Source organism: Chiloscyllium plagiosum, unplaced genomic scaffold, assembly GCF_037043375.1.
Source record: "Chiloscyllium plagiosum isolate Xiang-an unplaced genomic scaffold, Cpla_swu_hap1 HiC_scaffold_45, whole genome shotgun sequence".
Classification (NCBI taxonomy): Eukaryota; Metazoa; Chordata; class Chondrichthyes; order Orectolobiformes; family Hemiscylliidae; genus Chiloscyllium; species Chiloscyllium plagiosum.
The window spans coordinates 102,213,026-102,234,632 of record NW_028270183.1 but is presented as its reverse complement, the minus strand read 5'-3'; the positions used below and the strand labels follow the sequence as shown (position 1 = coordinate 102,234,632).

Genomic DNA, 21,607 nt, shown 5'->3' with positions numbered 1-21,607 from the left:
GGTGCAAATTTGTTTCTAGGATAGCTAATCTGCAGAGAGAGGGGAAATGTTAACAATGTCACAATTTTAGTAACTATTTTCAGGTAATTGGCAAATAATGTGAACATTATTTTATTCAGTAAGTTCCAAGCATCTGGAACAGTCTGAATGCAGCTGGACACACTCAGCAGTTATTCATAAACAGATTTGGAATTTTACTTTTTAAGGGAAGATTTGGGGGGACATTGGCAAATGGGAACGGAATTGGGACAGATATGCAGCATCTCCAGAGGGAGAGGGTACATCCCAAATGGGCTGAATAGCCCCAACCCCTGTGCTCTGTGATACTGCCCCATTCACTGTGAATGTTGAAGCTCATCCCAGGGCAGAGAGAGGCAGGATCCCACCACTCACCTGACAATGGGCCCCAATGATTGATGTCAGCGCAGGCCAATAGGAGGCAGAGGGCATACTGGAGGACCAGGCCGTACCAGTTTGTCTTCCAACCAATCGGAGTGAATGAGGGCATCCTCAAGGCTGGAACTGAAGAAAGGCACATATCGCAGAGATTTGAGAAACTGGAGGACATGAGATAGGGAGCGTTCTGTGGCTGGTGAGGAATTATATAAATAAGGAAGAGTTGTGAGGCTGGATGGAGTGACAATGATCGGGAGAGTTGAGGATGGAGGAATTTCGAGTTAGTGAGGATTAGAGCCATAATGTTATACAGCAAGGAAACAGGCCATGTGCTCCAACCAGTCCATGCCAACCATAATTCCAAACTGAACTAATTGTACTTGCCACCGCTTAGTCCACATCCATCCAAATATTTCCTATTTATGCACTAATCTGAATGTCTTTTAAATATTGTAATTGTATTCACAGCCACCACCTCCTCTGGAAGTTCATTTCACACGTATACATTTTTAAAAAAAATCCTAATGTCTTTTCTGAAACCTTTCTCATTTCTTCTCAAAATGAATGCACCCGAGTTTTGAATCCCCCTCTCCCCCGGGTTTTCACCTTATCTACACTCTTTCTGATTTTATAAGCCTCTAATAAGGTCACCCCTCAACCACGTGCACGCCAGTGAAAAACTTCCAGCCTATCCAGTCTCTCCTTAGAACACAATCCCTCCATTCATGGCAACATGCAGGTAAATCTCTCCTGAACCTGATCCAATTTAATAATATCCTTCCTATAACAGCGCAACCAGAACCGGACAGAGTATTCCAGAAGAGGCCTCTCCAATATCCTGTACATCCTCAACATAACGTCCCAACTCCTGTACTCAAAGGTCTGAACAATGAAGGTAAGTGTGCTAAGCACCTTCTTAACCACCCTGTCTACATGTAACACAAACGTCAAAGACGTGAAGCCCTTGGTCTCTTTGTTCCCATATCACTACTCAAGGCCGTACTTTTATTGAGTGTAAGTCCTACCCTCGTTTGTTTTGTCAGGATGTTATATTTTGCATTTATTCCAATCCAAAAAATTTTTGAGTATAAAGGCAGTAGGAGTATAATTAAGAGGGAAATCAAGAGGCAAAAAAGGGACGTGAGATAGCTTTGGCGAATAGGGTTAAGGATAATCCGAAGGGCTTTTGTAAATATATGAGGAACAAAAGGCTAACTAGGGAGAAAATAGAGACCCTCAAAGATCAGCAAGGAAGCCATTGTGTGGAGCTGCAGGCGATGGCCGAGATAGGGAAACAAGTATTTTGCATCAGTGTTTACTGTGAAGAAGTACATGGGAGATATAGAATGTGGGGAAATAAATGGTGACATCTTGAAAAATGTCCATATTACGGAGGAGGAGGAGGTGCTCAATGAGTGGCTAAGGAGCTGGTGCAGGGGAAAAGGATTCACATTTTGTGGACCGTTGTGATCTCCTCTGGAGTAGAGTTGACCTGCATAAGAAGGATGGATTGTACCTGAATTGGAAGGTGTCTAATGTCTAGGCAGGGAGACTTGCTGGTGATACTTGGGAGGCATTAAACCAGTGAGAGAGTGGGTGTAAACCCAAGAAGGCAGTGAGGAAAGAGATATGTCTGAGGCTGGTACAGTTCAGAAATCAAATAGTCAAGGCAGGCAAGGGCAAGGCACGAATGAAGTCGGACTGAGCAGTTGCACTGCATTTACTTCAATAGAAGAGGCCTGACAGGGAAGGCAGATGAGCTCAAGGTATGGTTTTGAACATGGCACTGGGATATTAAAGCAATTACAGAGGCATCACTTAGGGATGGATAGGACTGGCAGCTTAATGTTCCAGGGTATAGATGCTACAGGAAGAATAGAAAGGGGGACGAGAGAGGAGGGGGAGTGGCATTTTTGATTCGAGATAGCATTATGTTTTTTCTTAGGGAGGATATTCCTGGGAGTACGCCCAGTGAAGTTATTTAGGTGGAACTGGGAAATAAGAAAGGGATGATCATTTTATTAGGGGTTTCTGCATGGATTTCATCTGGTTCTTCTGGTTTCCTCCCACAGTCCAAAGATGTGCAGGTTGGGTGGATTGTCCAGGCTGAATTGCCCATAATGTTCAGGGATGAGTACGTTGGGTTGCCCTGGGAAATGCAATGTTACAGCGGGAGGTTAAGAGGCTCTCAGGGTCAGTATCAATGTGATAGGCTGAATGACCTGCTTCTACACTGTTGGGATTCTCTGATAATTCTACTATTTTTAAAATAGTTATAGAAAATAATATATCAGATCTAAACGTTAAGGATCTGAATTGGACAAAGGCCAATTTTGATGGCACAAGGCAAGAACTTTCACCTGCCCCCTCAAGCCTGCTCTGCCATTCAACAAGATCAGGGCTGATCTTCTCATGGCCTCAGCTCCACATTCCTGCTCTCTCACCATAACCCTTAATTCTTTTCCTGTTCACAAATCTACATTTTGCCTTAAAGGCATGCAAGTTGATAACGTCAAATGCTGCACTCAGCAGGGAATTCCACAGATTCACAACCCTTTAGCTGAAGAAGCTCCTCCTGAGCTCAGTCCTAATTCTGATCCCCCTTATTTTGAGGTAATGCTCTGTTGTTTGACCTGCCCCCAGTGGAAATAGCCTCCCTGCTTCTATCTTATCTACTCCCGTCATAATTTTATTGTTTCCTATCCAAACTCCCATTCTTCTAAATTACAATGACAAGAGAACCAGTTTTCTCAATCTCCACATACGCCAACCCTCTCAACTCCCAACTCAAACTAATGAACCTCCTCTGTACTCCCTCCAGTGCCAGTACATCCTTGCTAATGTAAGGGGACCAAACCTATACACATTTCCCCAGGTGTGGCCTCACCAGCAGCATAACCATCCCTCTCGCATGAAAGGATAATATTCCCTTCACTGTCTTAATTACCTGCTGGAGCTGCAAACCAACTTCCTGTGATTCATGCAGAAGGACACCCAGCTCCCACCGCACAGCAGCATGCTGCAAGTTTTCACCATTTCATCATCCAGTTTGCTGTTCGTCCGACTAAAATGGATGACCTCACATTTCCCAACATTGAACTCCATCTGCCAGACCCTTACCCACTCACTTAACCGATCTGTATCCCTGTCCAGACTGACAGTGGCCTCTGCAGACATTGCTTTACCTCATCTTCGTATCAAATGTGAACTCTGACACCGAACACTTGGTCCTCAACTCCAAAACATTTGTGTAAATTGCAAATAGTAGACAATTTCTACCCAAATATCTCACCACTACTTCCTTGAGAGGTTCAAGCATTTTCTCCACTACAGAAGTTAAGCTAACGGATCCTTTTTGAAAAATAGTGGCACCACATTCGCAGCTTCCAGTCTGTCAAAACTATCCCAGAATCCAACAACTTTTAATGAATTATTACGAATTGCTATCCCACCCCCCGCCATCTTTTCTTTTTTCCCGGGATGCATTCCATCAGAGTCAGGAGACCCATCTACCTTTAGGCTGTTATCTTTCCCAACATTACCTCTTTACTGAGAATAATTGCTTCTGTATCCTCATCTGCCATTGCCTCCATAGGCCTGCGACAATGAGAGTACATAGACAGTATGTTCCTGTTAAGGCCAAGGCTGGTAGGTGTAAAGAATGCTGCCTGACGAAAGAAATTGTGGACCTGGTCAAGAAAGTGAAGGAGGGATATGGCAGGTACAGAGAGCTGTGTTTGTGTGAATTCCTAGAGGAGTATAGGGGCAGTAGGAGTATACTCGAGGTAAACCAGGAGGGCAAAAAGGGGACATGAGATAGCTTTAGGAAATAGGTTTAAGGAGAATCCAAAGTGATTGTACAAATACACTAAGGACAAACGATAACCAGGCAGAGAATAGGTACCCGCAAAAATCATCAAGGCTGTCTGTGGAACCGCAGGAGGTGAGAGAGATTCTATATGAGATTCTTTTACTGAAAGAGGATGTGGCAGCTAGAGTGTTTGGAGAAATAAATAGTGATAACGTGATAAGTGTCCATATTACAGAGGAGGGGGTACTGGATGTCTTAAACGGTAGCAAGGTGGAATAATCCCTGGGACCTGCTCAGGTGTAACCCAGAACTTTGTGGGAATCGAAGGAAGTGTTTGCTGGAACCCTCGCTGAGATATTTGTGTCATTGATTGTCACAGGTGAGGTGCTGGAAGCTGGGCACAATTATTTGAGAAAGGTGGGAAGGAAAGGCCAGGGAACAATAGACCAGTGAGCCTGAAATCAGTGGCAGAGAAGTTGTTGGATGTGATTCTCGGAGACATGATTTACATGTAATTGGAAAGGCAAGAAGTGATGAGGGAGAGGCAGCATGGCTTTGTACATGGAAGTCACTAACTTGGACTCCAGGAAGACACACGGTTCTACATAACAGACCGGTTAGCAAGTTTGAGACTGTAGAATACAGGGAGGACTAGCTATTTAGATACAGAATTGTCTAGAAGGTATGGAGATATATAACATGGAAACAGACCCTTCAGTCCGTACCGTCCATGCCAACAACTTACCCAACCCAACAACTGTGTGAGAAATATGCTGTCAGGATGGATGCTGGGTCCACTGCTTTTTGTCCTGTATATCAATGATTTCTATGTGAATATATGAGGTATGGTTAGTAGGTTTACACTAGACACCAAAATTGGAGATGTAATGGGCAGTGAAGAAGTTTACCTCAGTACATTGGGACTTCAATTAAATGTGCTAAGGAGGGGCAGATGGGTTTAATTTAGATAAATATGAGGTTCTGCATTTTGGAAAAAAGCCAATCAGAGCAGGGCTTGTACACTTAATGAGGAGGTCTTGGGGTGTGTTGCTGAACAAAGAGACCTTGGAATGCAGGTTCACACTTCCTTGTAAGTGGAATCTTAGGTAGGCTAGTGAAGAAGGTGTTTTGTATTGAGTATAGGAGTTGCGACATTATTTTGGGGCCGGACAGGGCATTGATTCAGCTACTTCTCGAATTATGCTTTCAGTCCTCGTCTCCCCGCTATAGGAATGATGTTGTGAAACTTGAAAGGATTCAGAAAAGATGCACAAAGATGTTGCCAGGGTTGTGAGTTTGAGATATAGGGAGAGGCTGAATTGGCTGGGGTTGTTTTCCCTGGGGCATCGCATGCTGAGAGGTGACCTCAGTGGTTGATACACTCGTGAGGAACACGGTGAGGGTGAACAGCCAGGGTCATTTTTCCCACGTTAGGTGGGTCCAAAACAAGAGAGCACAGGCTTAAGTTGTGAGGGAAAAGATTTAAAAGGGATGTGAAGGGCAATGTTTTCAAGCTGAACATGGTATGTGGACGGAATGAGCTGCTAGAGAAAGTGTGGAGGCTGGTACAATTGCAACATTTAAAAGGCATCTGATTGGATATGTGATCAGGCAAGTTTGAGAAGGATATGAGCCAAGTCCTGGCAAATGGGATGAGATTAATTTAGGATATCTGGTGGGCATGGACAAGTTGGACCAAGCGGTCAGTTTCTGTGCTGTACATTTCTATGACACTAATAAATTAAAATTAAGATCGGTTTCTCTTTTATAGAGAGTTAGCAGAAGGTCAGAAAATTCTCCTTGGAGCTGAGAAGGTTAAGCAGTGATTTCAACGAGGAGCAGAATTGTTTCCAGTAAATTTAATTTACATAGAGACAGCATGAGAAATTATTAACATTGTCACAATTTTTATGAACTACTTTCAGGTAACTGGCAAATAATGCAGGGTAAAAACGTGAAGATTATTTGACTCAGTAAGTTCTGAGCATCTGGAACAGTTTGATTGACAGATGGATGCAGATTCAGTAGTTATTGTCAAAATAAATTTGCAATTTTCTTTTTTAAAGGAAGGATTTGGAGGGCTATGTCCAAATGGAAGGTGAGTTGGGACTGACTGGCACCATCTCCAGAGGGAGAGTGTACAGCCCCAATGGGCTGAATAGCCCCCAGCCCCTGTTCTAAGATACTGTCCCATTCACTGTGAATGATGAAGCTCATCACAGGGCAGAGCCATAGACATGTACAGCATGAAAACACACTCTTTGGTTAAACTGGTCTATGCCGACTAGATATCCCAACCTAATCTAGTCCCATTTGCCAACACTTGGCACATATCCCTCTACTCCCTTACTATTCATATACCCATCCAGATGCCAAATGGTATAATTGTACCAACCTGCTCCACTTCCCGAGAGAAGATTCCATCCACGCACCAACTCCAGTGTGAAAGAAATTGCCCCTCAGATCCATTTTAAATCTTTCCCTTCTCATTTTGGGCGGCACGGTGGCACAGTGGTTAGCATTGCTGCCTCACAGCGCCAGAGACCCGGGTTTAATTCCCGCCTCAAGCGACTGACTGTGTGGAGTTTGCACGTTCTCCCCATGTCTGCGTTGGTTTCCTCCGGGTGCTCCGGTTTCCTCCCACCATCCAAATAGATGTGCAGGGTCAGGTGAATTGGCCATACTAAATTGCCCGTAGTGTTCGGTAAGGGGTAAATGTAGGGGTTTGGGTGGGTTCCGCTTCGGCGGGTCGGTGTGGACTTGTTGGGTCGAAGGACCTGTTTCCACACTGTAATCTAATCTAATCTAATCTAATCTAATCTAATCTAATCTTAAACCTATGTCCTCTCGCTCTGGAGTCCTCCATCCCAGGGAAGAGACCTTGTCTATTTATCCTACCCATGCCCCTCATGATTTAATAAACCTTTGAGGTCACCCCTCAGCCTCTGATGCACCTGGGAGGATCCCACCACTTATGTCACAATGGAGCCTGGCTGATTGACACAGCTTCAGACCAATAGGACAGTTGGCGTGATCCTCCAGCCAATAGAAGTGAATGAGGGGTGGGTCCAGCGGGCCAACACCTGACCATGAGCTTTGCAGGCGCAGTGTCACTGTGAGGGGGGAGGAGTCGCAGTGAGTGTGAAGGGACTGGGAGAGAGACGGAGTTAGTGTGGGCTGGGAGGGTTAATAAACACGGTTTCAGTCTGCTAGACCTGAAAGAAATACTTGGGGGAAATTAAAACCAAAAAGAACTGCGGATGCTGTAAATCACACACAACAACCAGAAGGTACTGGAAAAGCTCCGCAGATCTGACAGCATCTGTGAAGAGAAATCAGTTTGCATGTTGGATCCGGTGACGCTTCCTCAGGGACTGATATGACTGAGAAAAAACTATTGGTTTATATGCAGAAGGTAGAGGTTAAGGAGTAAATGATAGGTGGGGATAAAGTCCAAAGAGAGAGAGATCGGAGCAGTTGGACAAAGGTTATCCTGTCTGGGGGAGAGTAAATAGCTGTTTATGGGGACTGTTAGTGGTTATCCATAGGTAGTGTGTAATAGCAGGCTATGTAATAACAAGGCCTGGTATGTGAGGCAGGGGGCAACGAAACTAGGACGTGGGAGAGTTCAGGACCTAAAATTATTGAATTCGATGTTGAAGCCAGAGGATTGCAGGGTCCCTGAGTGGGAGATGAGGTGTTGTTCTTCCAACTTGCTTTAAAGTGTGGCGCTGGAAAAGCACAGCAATTCAGGCAGCATCCAAAGAATAGAAGAATCGACATATTGGGCATATAGGCACTTCATCAGAAATGTGGGAGTGGGGGAAGCTGGCTGAGAGATAAATAGGGAGGGGTGTGTGGGGTTGGGGGTAGGGAGCTAGGAACAGGCTAGGTAGATGTAGATGGGGTAGTAAAAACAATGACTGCAGATGCTGGAAACCAGATTCTGTATTAGTGGTGCTGGAAGAGCACAGCAGTTCAGGCAGCATCCAAGGAGCTTTGAAATCGGCGTTTCGGGCAAAAGCCCTTCCTGATGAAGGTCATTTGCCTGAAACGCCGATTTCAAAGCTCCTTGGATGCTGCCTGAACTGCTGTGCTCTTCCAGCACCACTAATCCAGTAGATGGGGTAGTGGTGAGAGGGTGGAATGGATAATTGGGAAGGATGATGGACAGGTGGGACAGTTCAAGAGGCCAGTGCTGAGTTGGTGGGTTGAATCTGTGATGAGGTGGGGGAGAGGAGATGGGGAAACCTTGATGCTGTGTGGTTGAAAGGTCCCAAGGTGGAAGATGAGGTGTTCTTCCTCTAGGCGTCGGGTGGCTCGGATTTGGGGGTGGATGCCACCCAGGAATTGCATGTCCTTGGCAGCGTGGCGGCAGAGGGGGGTAGCTGAACTGGTTGGCCACAGGGCGGTGGGGTTGGTTGGTGCATGTTCGCTGAAATGTTCCACAAGTTGGCATCCTGACTCCCCACTGTAAAGGAGACCGCATCGAGAGCAAAGGACACAAAAGGTGAGGTGTTTGGATGTGCAGGAAAATCTCTGTTGGATGTGGGAGGGGTGGGGAGGGAAATATATCTCTGGTGGTGAGGTCTGATTGTAGTTGGTGGAAATGGCAGACAATGATGCATTGTATCTGGGTGGAAGGTGAGGACTAGGGGGTTTCCATCCTTGTTGCAGTTGGAGGTGTGGGTTCCAAGGGCAGTGGTGTGGGAAGTGGAGGAGATACACGGGAGGGGAAATTGCAGTCCTTGAAATCGGAGGCCATTTGGTATGTTCTGAAGTGTTCTGCCAGCTTGCATCAAGCTTCAGTGGAACACTGCAGTAAGCATGAGACAGAGATGTTGGCCTGGGAACAGCCTTGTGTGTTAAAGTGGGGGGCAACTGGATGCTTCGGGTCTTTTTTGCAACAGATCGTAGATCATCAGCCGCCATTTCCACCACCGCTACTGAGATGCTATCAGGTTCCTGCCTCCTCCATTAACAGCTTTCCGCCCTCCCAGCCGGATCGTTATCCACTCTTTTGTCTTTCCAAATGTTCCAATCTCTCTTTGGGCTCTGTCCCCACCTATTATTTACTCTTTAACCCCTATATCCTGTAGTCCAAAGATGTGCAGGGGAGGAGAATTGGCCCAGCTAAATTTCCCATAGTGTTCAGGGATGTGCATTCGTCCGGGGAAATGGTGAGTAATAGGGTAGGGGAATGGGTCTGGGTGGGTGTGGAATTGTTGGGCCGAAGGACCTATTTCCTGTGGGGATTCTAATTTTCCCAGCTGCCATCGGTTCTGAGGAAGGGTCACTGGACTCGTGATGACCCTTGGTGTGTGCAGGAGGAGGAAACGGGAAAGGGGACAGTGGCAGCAGAAACTGGATGAAATGTATCAGTATAGACTGGGAGGATTTAGTTACACTCTGTGCAGGTCGTTAATCTGAATTAGAAACTCCTGGTCCCACGTTTGCAGCAAAGTGGAAGATGGCTTGGGCCTCAGGCAGTGAGAGGTGCTGGGTTATGGCTGTCATCTTTATCTGGGACCAAGGTACAGCAAGGAGCATGCACGTGTCTTCTTCCTGGTTGGGGGCGGTGCGATTTCAAGAGGAGCATCCAACACATACCAAAAGAAGTGTTTGCCTTCACTATTCATCTTGCACTAACTATGAGCTTCGTTTTGTGAATTCATTTTATAGGATCTTAATTGAGAATAATTGAGACTGGGATCTCAAAAGCAAGTTTCTACAGTCCACAGAGTCATCACGATCTGAATATCATTGGCATTTAACTGTGAAAGGAGAAAGGTTTATCTGTTCTGACTGTGGGAAAATATCTTCAATATTTTTGTCAAGCCAAAAGCAGAATGGTTGGATCACCCTTTGGGTATGTGTTTAATTCTTGGCCCTGTAGCTGTGGAAGGAGGTATTGGTCTGAGAGAGAGCACAGATTTATCCATATTACGCCTCGTCTCTTTGCAGGAACTGTCAGATTTAGTCACAATCATCCACTTTATGATGTTAACCTGTAAACTCCCTACTTCCAATTCCCTGCAAATTTCTCATTGAAATTCCTTGTGGACTCAAATTCCAGCACCATTTCAGTTGGAACGTTCCAGATTCTGACAACTGTCTGTTCATTCAGAAACTGCTGAAGTCCATGATGACTCTGGGGATACAAAGGGCTGAATTGAGAGATGAGATGCAGTCCCTGAGCTCCCATTGAGATGCATTGGAACAGTACAGGAGGCTGAGGGCAGTGTAGGTGTGAGCAGACAATGAAAATGACTGGGCTGCACTGTGAGGGCTGCTTGGATCAATGAGAGTGTTTTGGAGTTGGATGTAAACAAATTGAGATGAGACAGGGAGAAGGTGAAGCTGAAACTCTGTTTTACTTCAGGCCATTCAGAAATTCACAGTCCCAATGGGAATAGTCAATTTGCCAGTGATACCTGTGGAGTATTTAAGTTTTTAAAAGTACAACAGATCAGCTTAAGTAAAGATTGTTTTTAGTATCATGGGCATGTTTGAAGTGAAGGAAGGTTGCTCACTTATTTAAATTCTCTTAATGGGAGTAACTAGATGAATGTAGTGAGATGTTGTTACAGGAGACCTCAGACCTGTGGTGTGCTCCTCTTGCACAATGTGGGACATAAGGGATGCTTCCAGTGTCCGTGACGGATATGTGTGCAGGCAGTGTGTCCATCTGCAGCTACTGAGAAACTGTTTTTCAGACCTGGAGTTGTGAGTGGACTCACTGTGAAGCAATACTGAGAATGTTAGGGACAGCACGGTTAGTGAGTTAGTCACACTGCAGGGGAGAGTTACACAGGCAGAAAGGGAATGGGTGACCATCAGATCAAGTAAAAGGCTCAGGAAGGAAGTGCAGGACTCACCAGTGATCATTCCCCTTCTCAAACAGATACTGTGCACCGCTTGGGATTCTATAAGGTTGGGAACAGGTGGGGTGGACTCTCAGGGGAAATCAGCAACAGCCAGGTTCATGACACCACAGATAGCTCCGCTGCACAGAACGGGAGGAGGGAGAATGGCAGAGCTATAGTGAGAGGGGATCCACTAGTCAGGATCAGAGACAGGCGCGTCTTTGGCCACAGACATGAATCAAGGACAGTGGAATTGAACCCCGGTCCATTTATTGATAAATGCACAGACCAATAAAAGTCAGCGTCCCAAATGCAACCTACAGCCCTTGGTCACCCTAAAGCTCTACTTTCCAGGGACTATGCACTTGTTCTGAGCTCTTCAGAGGGATTGAAGGGGACAGGGAGAAAACAGGAACAGGGTTGTGTTGCAGATCTGTATAATAACCGTCTCCCTCGCCTGTCGGTTTCTCCCCCCGCCTCGGTCTCCCACACCCCATCGTGCCTCCACCCCCACCGCAGGGAAAATACCTTGTGTATTTACCATATCCATGCCCCTACTGATTTTATAAACCTCTATAAGGTCAGCCATCAGCATCTGACACTCCAGGGAAAACGGTGTATTCAGCCTCTCCCTGTAGCTCAAATCCTCCAACCCTGGCAACATGCTTGTAATACTATTCTGGCCACTTCCAAGTTTCACAATATTGATTTGATAGGAAGGAGACCAGAATTGCACGCAATATTCCAAGAGTGACCTAACCAATGTCCTGTACAACCGCAATATGACGTCCCAACTCCTGTACTCGGTACTCTGACCAATAAAGGAAAGCATACTAAACACCTTCTTCACGATCCTATCTACCTGCGATTGCTTTCAAGGAGCTATGAACCTGCATTCCAAGGTCTCTTTGTTCAGGAACACTTCCGAGGACTATACCATTAAGTGTATACACCCTGCTAATATTTGCTTTTCCAAAATGAAGCACCTCACATTTATCTAAATTAAACTCTAACTGCCAGTCCTCAGCATATTCGACCCTCTGATCAAGATCCCGTTTTAATCTGAGGTAATCCTCTTCACTGTCCACTACACCTCCAATTTTGGTGTCATCTTACTAATACTTCCAATATTCACATCCAAATCATTTATATAAATGATGAAAATTAGTGGATCCAGCACCAATACTTTGTGGCACTCCACTGGTTACAGGTCTCCAACCTGAAAAGCAACCTTCTACCACCACCCTCTGTCTTCTACCTTTCAACCAGTTTTGTATCCAAATGGCTAGTTCTCGCTATCTTCCTTGAGAACTAACCTTGCTAACCAGTCTCCCATGGGGAACCTTGTTGACCACCTTACTGATGTCCATGTTTCCACCGCTTTGCCCTCATCAATCCTCTTTATTACTTCTTCAAAAAAGTTGACTCATGTTCATGAGAGGTGATTTCTCACACACAAAGCCGTTATTAATACCCAGGACTTAACTCTGTACATTGGGGTCTGCGTCACCCAGTTATAGCTGTTAATATTCTGGATAAAGTTCATGTACACCAGCTTTGTGTTAGTGACTGTGTCTTGAATCTTGTTAATAACACCAGTGCCGGTTAGTTCGTTTTGAAAGGCAGTCCCTTCCGCCTGCTCTGTCTCCTCCATCCCCACCATTGACAGTAAGGGGGACGAGCTCATGGATATTCCATGTGAGAGAGATTGAGAAAATCTTCCCTTCATTCCACTAGCCCACCAGGAAATGGTGGTAGTGTCCTTACCTCTGAACCACGAGGTTTGGGTTCAAAGTTGAGTAACAGCATCTTTGAAGCGGCTGATTGGAAAACATGCCCAAGCTCCCAGCTGTCCCTGCCTGAGCCTCCAAACAGAATCTTCCCTGTAGTTTCTCGTCTGTCAGATTCTCCCATTGCTCAGTTTGTCCAGGATCCCCTCCTGCTGCTGCACTGCTCCTGTCCCTCACTGACCTGCCCATCCCCCAGTGTCCTCCACATTCATTCATTGTTGACAATCCCATTGTCCCAGTCCTCCAGCCCCGCTCCCTCCACTCTATTGGGCAGCAGATGCTGTCAATCACCCAGGCTGCTGTGTGATCTGGAGCATGCGCTGTAGGAGGGGCTGGATTCTGAATTAGTGGTGCTGGAAGAGCACAGTAATTCAGGCAGCATCCGAGGACAGGCAAAATCCGAGGACAGGCCTCGGATTTTGCCTGTCCTCCGATGCTGCCTGAATTGCTGTGCTCTTCCAGCACCACTCATCCAGAATCTGGTTTCCAGCATCTGCAGTCATTGTTTTTACCTCTGTCGGAGGGGCAACCAGTGCACGGGCGCAGTGCTGGCCAATTGTTGGCGTATGTGCAGTATGGGTCAGTGCCAGGGAGGGAGGCTGTAGATGTGTGGGATTAATCTGTCATTGGCTGCTCCCTCCCTTCCTCCCTCTGAGAACAGAACCCAGGGGCATGATCCCAGCCCTGCTATCGTGACAAGTGGTTGGGGTATCAGTGGGGGGGAGCATTTTGCAGAAAGCTATCGGAACTCGTGTGAAGATTCAGGAATGTTATGGAAAGGAACAAGGATGGGCCAGCATTTAAAGTTCTAATTTGGTTCACTTTAGTTCAACGAGATATGATTTGGCCAGTGTGTGCAGGATGGTTCTTATGAGAGGGTCGGTGTGGAGAAAATAAATAAGAGATTCCAGATTGGGGAAAAAAAATCAGTTTGGGTCTGACCAGGAAGGAAACCCTGGGAGGTGGGAGGAGGATTCACCAACACCTAGGAGGCTCTGAGTCAGAGTAATATACTTGATTAGATTCGATTTCCTACAGTGTGGAAACAGGCCCTTCGGTCCAACCAGTCTACACCGACCATCGGAAGAGTAACCCACCCAGACCCATTTCCCATTGCCAATTCACATGACCTGCGCATCTTTGGATTGTGGGAAAAAACCGGAGCACCCAGAGGAAATCCACGCAGACATGGAGAGAATGTGCAAACTCCACACAGACAGTCACCCAAAGCTGGAATCGAACCTGGGACCCTAGTGCTGTGGGGCAGCAGTGCCATCGTGCTACCCCCTTTTTTTGGTTCATAGCCTGCAGGCAGGAGCTAGGAAGCTGAATTCAAGGAGAGGAGAGAGAGAGTGTGAGAACTGGGTGTGGAGGAAAGAAGTGAGGAGATTGATTTGGTCTTCAGTTAACAAGAGAGACAAATTGTGAGACTGAGATTTAAAGCTTTGGGGCAACAAGGAAACTACAATTTAATACTAACATTGTCTTATAAAGATCCTTCCGGTATTAACGGTGGTATCTTGTTTTCTCCGTACGGTACTGAAATGGTGGATTTGCGGATGAGAAATTCAGATTGAACTTCATGTTCAGTTTTGATAGTTACTTGATCCGTGCTGATCTGGATATCATTGGCCTTTTCATGTGGAAGGAAAGGTGTGTATTCTGTTCGTGGGTGAATATTTCACATATCACTGTGACTGGAAACATTACTGAGACACAGCCAAGTCCATGTTAGTGTGGTGACTGTGGAGAGAGAGTTCGTTTGTTTTTAAAAGTCTGAAAAACATGGCATATTTTCCAGGAACAATTAAGTTACAGATTTGTTTTGTATGAGGACAAGGTTTTAATTAACCATGCAACCAAAAAGAGACCAGGACACCTGCACCATGGAACAAACGATGAAAACGGGATTGTTGTAAAGGAGTTAATTATCAATCGTGGCTTGTATTCCATTGGCGTTGTCGCGTCGGTTCTAGCGCCGTGGGGAAATACTGGAAATGTGATGAATGTAATGAAGGTTTCAGTTATTAAACTGTAAAAAGTGCAGAAGAAATTTACAGGGATTTTTGCCAGGGCTCAGGGATCTGAGTTATAGGAAGAGGTTGGACAAGCGAGGATTTTCTTTTTGTTTAGAGCAGAGGAAACAGAGGAGGGATCTTTTCTCGAAGTCTATAAGACCATGAGAGGCATGGGTAAGGTGAATGCACTCAGTCTTTTGACCAGGGAATCGAGGACTGGAGGGCATCAGTTTAAGGTTACAGGAGAATGAATGAAAGGGAACCTGAGGTGCAACTGTTTTACACAGAGGGTGGTATGTATATGGACCGAGCTGTCAGTGGAAGTGGTTGAGGTGGGTACATTAACAATATGTAAAAACATTTGGACAAATACACGGATAGCAAAGGGTCAGAAGCAGATGGGCCAAGTGCAGGGAAATGGGGTTCGCGTGGATGGACATTCTGATCGGTTTGGGCCCAAGGGCCAGCCTCTGCTCTAGGATGCTCTGTCTCCAAGTATATTTACTATTTCTCCTGCTATCTCTGGTAGCACCCTGGGATGTATTTCATCTTAGCAAGGAGACTTGTCTACCTTTACCGCCATAAGCTTGCCCAGCTCTAACGCTTTTGTGATGATGGTTGTTTCTTGGTCCTCACCTTCCTCAGTCTCCTTATCAAGTACTGGCATGTTCTTCGTATCCTCCACTGTGAAGACTGACTGCTGTGTACTCATATTCCTGAACCCTGCTGGATAGGAATAACTGGGCACAGAACTCTGAGAGGTCATCTTTGAGTCTTTATTGATGAGACATGGCAGGTACCTTGATAGTGTACATGCAGAGCACCTCCAGGCAGCATCAGGTAACCCCCCCCCCCCACCCCCCGTCTGGTGTGCCACTCCCATTCTTATACCTTTGTGGTTTGTGGTTTTGAATGGACGCTGTCTCTCAATATTATCTCCATGGCAACGGCAGTTAAAAAGTCAAGTTCAGCTCAACACTTTGTGGTTAAATCACATACCCCTCTCCCACACCCCTGTGGCTCAGTCAGGTATCTGACAGGCACTTCAGTTTCAGTGGGACTGTCTGTCAGGATTCTGATGTGGAAGAGCGGGTGTTGGAGCGGGGTGGGCAAAGTTAAAAACCACGCATCACCATGTTGTACTTTCAAATAAACCTATTGGACTATAAGCTTTTGCAGTGTGCTGTGAGTTTTAACTTGATCAGGATTATCTCTATGGTAACAGTTAAGTGCTTCAACAATTACAGAGGCCATATGTTCCCCACACAATAGGTTCCCCTCTAGCAGTGTAAACTGCTATTCTGGCCCTGGGGATAGCTACTCAATCCCATCTGGCTTTCTGTTGATCTTTAAAGTTTTTCTAATCTCCTAGTTTCTCCATGGTCTTTGCCAATTTGTATGCTTTCTATTTCAATTTGATAGACTCCCTTATTTCCTTAGCCACCCATGGCAGATTACTCCTTTTCCTACAGTCCTCCCTTTTCACTGATATATACTTTTGCTGAGCAGTTTGAAAAAATCTTTGATATTCCTCCACTGTCCGTCAACTGTCCCACCCTAAAGTCTTTGCTTCCAGTCTACATTAGCCAACTCCTGCTTCATCCTATTGTAGTCTCCTTTGTTTAAGCACAGGATCTGGATTGGATTTAATCTTCCCGCTTTCCAACTATATTCTAAATTCAATCATACTTAACACAAGTCTTTTTATCAGATTATGAGGTGAGGCGATGTTACCTGGGTGTTTTGGTTTTCATTGTCAGAGACCTTGTCTTTGTAATAAAGTACAGGATAGATATTCACAATACCGTATTCTGGACGGTGTGAATGTACTACACAGCCTAAAACCATACATCACTGTCTCCCCTCCGTTCACATGATTTGAAGATGCCGGTGTTGGACTGGGGTGTACAAAATTTTAAAATTCACACAACGCCAGGTTATAGTCCCTCAGGTTTAATTGGAAGCACACTCGATATCGGAGCGTCGCTTATTCATCATGATCCAATTAAACCTGCTGGACTATAACCTGTTGTTGTGATTTTTAACTCACCTCAGTTTAAAATTGCAAAATCATTATCTCCTACATACTTCCTCACTATCTCATCCACCTGACTATCCTGCTTTTTCTGAAAATCTCCTTTGGTGAAGGTGGTGAGTTTTGGATTCAGCTGTCCAGTTATTACCGTAAGAAGATAAGCCCTGGGCCCAGGAGAGGCAATGCAGCCCTTCGAACCAGCTCCACCATTTAAGACCATGATGATGAGCTCACCTCGCTCTCACCTGGATTTTCCCACCTGCTCTCTCTCACCCTTCATCTCATTGCAAATTTAACATCTGTATCTCTTCAGTAAATTTGCTCATTGTCCTGGTATCCACTGCATTTTGAATAAGGAATTCCCCAGATTCACAGCACATTGAGATAAGTACATTCTTCTTCATGAGAATAGAATAGAGTCCCTCCAGTGCAGAAATAGGGTATTCGTCCATAGAGTCCACACCATCCCTATAATGAGCATCCCATTCAGACTCACCCATTCCCTGTATTTCCCATGGTTAATGGCTTAACCTGTACAGGCATGGACACTGTGGGAGTTTAGCATGGCCAATCCACTTAACCTGCACATCTTTGGACTGAGAGATGAAACTGGAGCACCCAGAGGAAATTTGCACAGACACGGGGAGAACGTGTAAACTCCTCACAGTCTCCTAAGGCTGGAATCAAATCCAGGTCCCTGACGCTGTGAGTCAGCAATGCTAACCATTGAGCCACCTCTGCTTAAAGTCTGTTCCTCCTATGAACCACCCCACGCCCCAGTTGGCTGAATCTATATTCCTTACATCAGAAAATCAGATTGTGGAAGCAGATGTCTCAGTAAAACTCAGTGACAGTCCATATGTTCTGTGTGTCTGAATGGCGATCCTATACATAACACCCTCCAGTCTACACTTTTCAATCACTTCCCAGAGACAGGGCTCCAGTGGCTTCATGGGGACTACAACTCCCACAAGCCCTGAGGCAGGGACCACACGTGTGTGGGGAAACCCAGCACTGTACATGTACAGAAAATGGGTGGGTTTTGGAGCATGTGCTTTGGGTAGGTATACTTTGCGGAAAGTATTTCACACTGTGATTGGCTGGAGGAGGAATGCATCTGCTCATAGTATTAATCAGTTGGGGGGTCAAAGTGTCACTACACCCATGTAGGACCACTCTCCATCCCCAATTCATTGTAATGGTGGGAATCAACTAATGGGAAACAAAGAAGGATCTGACCCATTCTCCCAGACTGAAGGTTCTTCTGTCCAGGATCTGCCACCTCCCTTTCTGTTTCCTTTTGTTTCATTCTGCTATTACATTATTGACTTGCAGCAACTGAAGGGAAAGGAAGTGAACCCAGAAAGGGTGCAGAGTCTAACCAGGGACAGGAAGTGGTGCCACGGATCTGTTTATCAGTAACTCCATGAGAATGGGGAGGGTGTACATTAGGGGGTAGCAGAGTCAGAATGGTGGGAGAGAGTAAGTGGGCTGGAGGGTTACAGCTTTGGGGGAAGGAAGGGGAAAAATATTCCAGAGAAACTAGAATTGTCTGTTCTGTATTTCTAATCTGTACATATTCCTTTATACAGGGTGCGAGATGGTGAAAATCTGCAGAATGAAATCTCAGAATCATGTGCAGATCATGATGAAGTTACCCAGTGTTTGAAGAACCAAAGATAGAGAATCATTCGGCCAAAATCCTGCACCACTCTACCTCCCAGCATTGTCGGTCTATCTGCACCAAATGGACTGTGAATGGTTCAAGACGGCAGCTCACTACCATCTTCTCAAGGGTAACGAGAGATGGGGTATAAATGCTGGCTAAGCCAGTGGTGCCCATATCCTGGAAACGGTTTCTATCTCTAGTTGCTAAAACCCAGTTGATGTTACTGCAGGATGATGAGGGAGGCTGAGTACATACTCCAGGAGGCAGCACCATCACATTACCCCTGCCTGCACCCACACAGTAACACCGCAACGTCACTGGAACAAAAGGCAGTGAAACCAAAGGAGGACTTCGATATAGTTCTTCGAGGTAAAGTCATGAAAGAGGATTGGAGCACAGCAGGGACAGGAGACTGAGCTGGATGGTTAGCTGTTTCCCATTGAATTGTGGAGCAGGATTGAAAGGCTGAATGGTCTCCTCCTGCTGCTATCTTCCAGGTATGTATATAGGTAGGAAGAAGTAGGCAGGGCAGGGATTCTCCAGGAGATTGAACTTCCACATCTTTTTTCAGTGAGGGATGGTTTGATGGATTTTATTTAACATTTATCTTTAACACAAGGTTTGTAAAGTTTGGTTTTAAAATGTTGTAAAAGTTTTTTGCACAGCAAATAAAATTAAAGAAAATAAATTAAACTGTCTGAATATAACAGTTTTAAAACTTTCAACCTCCTGTAAAACAAAATCCTGTCTACTCCCGGACCCCATCACTTTCCAGCTACTCAAACTCCGGGAAAATATTCCCTCCCTGTCTGAACCTTTGGTTTGATTTAACTGCTTTTCAGTTCTCGTTCTGTGAGCTGTGAAGCGTTCTTTTTCCCCATTTCTCCGACCCAGAAATATTATCACAGTAACTTTCCCACCATCAAAATCATCATTACGCCATTTTGATTTTGGTTAACATAATCACCAGCAGTGCAAATGTGAGGACCGCAGATGCTGGAAGCCAGAGCCTAGATTAGAGTGGTGCAGGAAAAGGGCTTTTACCAAAACGTTGCTTTACCTACTCCTTGGATCCTGCCTAACTTGCTGTTCTTTTCCAGCACCACTCTAATCTAGACATATCATCACCAGCAGTAACCAATCATTTGTGTAACCAATTGAAGATTTCCAAACAAAGCCCATTACGGGCCAAGCAAACCATTACAAGTGACAAAGTGAGAAGGGACTAAATCAAAGTAGAGTTGTATGGAGGGGGCAGCGGTGGAGATAAAGCACTGTATCCCCTGCGGTGCCCACCTCTATCTCAAGGCATCGAGAGCATTGATACACAGCACATGCTCCTTCTCCAAGGACACCCTGCTGTGTAGCCTTTATCCTCAATCATAGAATAGAATCCCGACAGTAAGGAAGGAGAGCATTGGCCCATCAAATCCCACCGACCATCTGAAGAACATCCCAGCCAGAGCACTCCATCCCTGCAACAGTGCATTTCCCATGGCTGATCCACATAGTCTGCACATTCCTGGACACTGTGGACAATTTAGCACGGCTGGTCCACCTAACCTGCCTATCTTTGGACTGTGGGAGATAGCACCTGGAGGGGACCCACACTATCATGGGGAGAATGTGGAAACTCGACATTGACCAAGGCTGGACTCCAACCTTGTACGTGCTGCTGTGAAGCAGCAGTGCTACAATCATAATTTAAATCAAAACAGATTATCATTGCTTATTGTCACATTGCTGTTTGTGGAGACTAACTGCACAGAGAGACACCTTGAGGTTCAGAAAGTGGCAATATAAATTCAGTCAACTCCAGCCCAGTTACTGTGATGAACAACCACAACATCAAAACTCCAACGGTGTCGTCATATACAAGGTCCTGTGCTGATTCTGATGGACAGTAACTCCAGAATCAGAGTCCTGCAGTGATGTGTGAACTCTACCCCACACGGAGCAGGTGGGTGACCACTTCCCTGTGACCACTCACTGGGCTCTCAGTCGTGTTGAAGACTCAGCAAATCCTTTGTCACAAAGAGAGGTAAACAGCTCCTAACCAGTGTGAACCCGCTTGGGTCTCAGGGCTCAGGATGAATAACTGAATCCTCTCTCACACACTGACCATATGAATGGCCTCTCCCCCTGTGTGGGCTCGCTGGGGTCTCAGGGGGCAGGATGAATCACTGAATCCCCCCTCACACACTGACCATCTGAATGGTCTCTCCCCTGTGTGGGCTCACTGGGGTGTCAGCAGGTGCTGCATTTGAGTGATTTTCCCCCCACACTGAGAGCAAGTGAATGAACTTCCCCCGGAGTGAGCTCGCTGGTGTTTAAGCAGGTCACTGCGTGAATCCTTTCCCACACACTGAGCAGGTGAATGGCCTCTCCTCGATGGGAATGCACTGATGTCTCCGCAGATGGGAGATTTGAATGAATGCTTAACACACATGGAGCAGGTGAAGGATCTTAATCCACTGTGTCATCTCTGGTGTCTCAGCAGAATGTAAGATCGAGTAAACCCTTTCCCATATGTGAGGCAGGTGAGCGGCCTCTCCGCAGTGTGACTGTGTCAGTGAGTGTCCACTGGGAGGGGTAGGTAAATTCCTTCCCACAATCTCCACTTTTGCGTACCCTCGCCCTGGTCCTGTCATAATGGTGTCTTCCCAGATCACATGACCGGTTAAATATTCGACCACATGCAAAACATGGGAATGATTTGTCTGGGCTGAGAATGCTGCGTTCTCCTTCCATATTACCGATAAGGATCTGGACCTGTGCAATTGGACGACTCTGCAGTTGATGTGATGTTAAAGCTGAGTTTCCCATCTGGGAGCTCTCTCTCTATGTAAAACAAGGTTTTCCCTATCATTATTACAACCCCCAATACCAGTTCTCCTGTCAGTTCTCCTGAACTTCTAAATTAGGACTAATGCAATGACCTCAGTAATGTGCCTTTTTCTCACTTGTTTCTGAAAGTAAATTAGGACCATTTTGAATAACTTTGCGCAATTTACCAGAAGAA

General features: G+C 45.7%; 1 long non-coding RNA gene across 2 annotated transcripts in view; it reads left to right on the top strand.

The window, feature by feature from the left end:
- The window catches only part of LOC148136836 (uncharacterized), a 33,383-nt gene extending 14,401 nt beyond the window's left edge, over nucleotides 1-18,982 (top strand). Inside the window, exons 3-4 of one of the 2 annotated variants that reach the window (XR_015754442.1) lie at nucleotides 1,187-1,291; nucleotides 18,509-18,982. This is a non-coding gene — a long non-coding RNA (uncharacterized LOC148136836). Of the gene's footprint in view, nucleotides 1-1,186; nucleotides 1,292-9,889; nucleotides 10,035-18,508 lie in introns of those variants that run through there. The other variant, XR_015754443.1, reaches the window with a different exon arrangement.
- The last annotated feature ends 2,625 nt before the right edge of the window (nucleotides 18,983-21,607 follow it).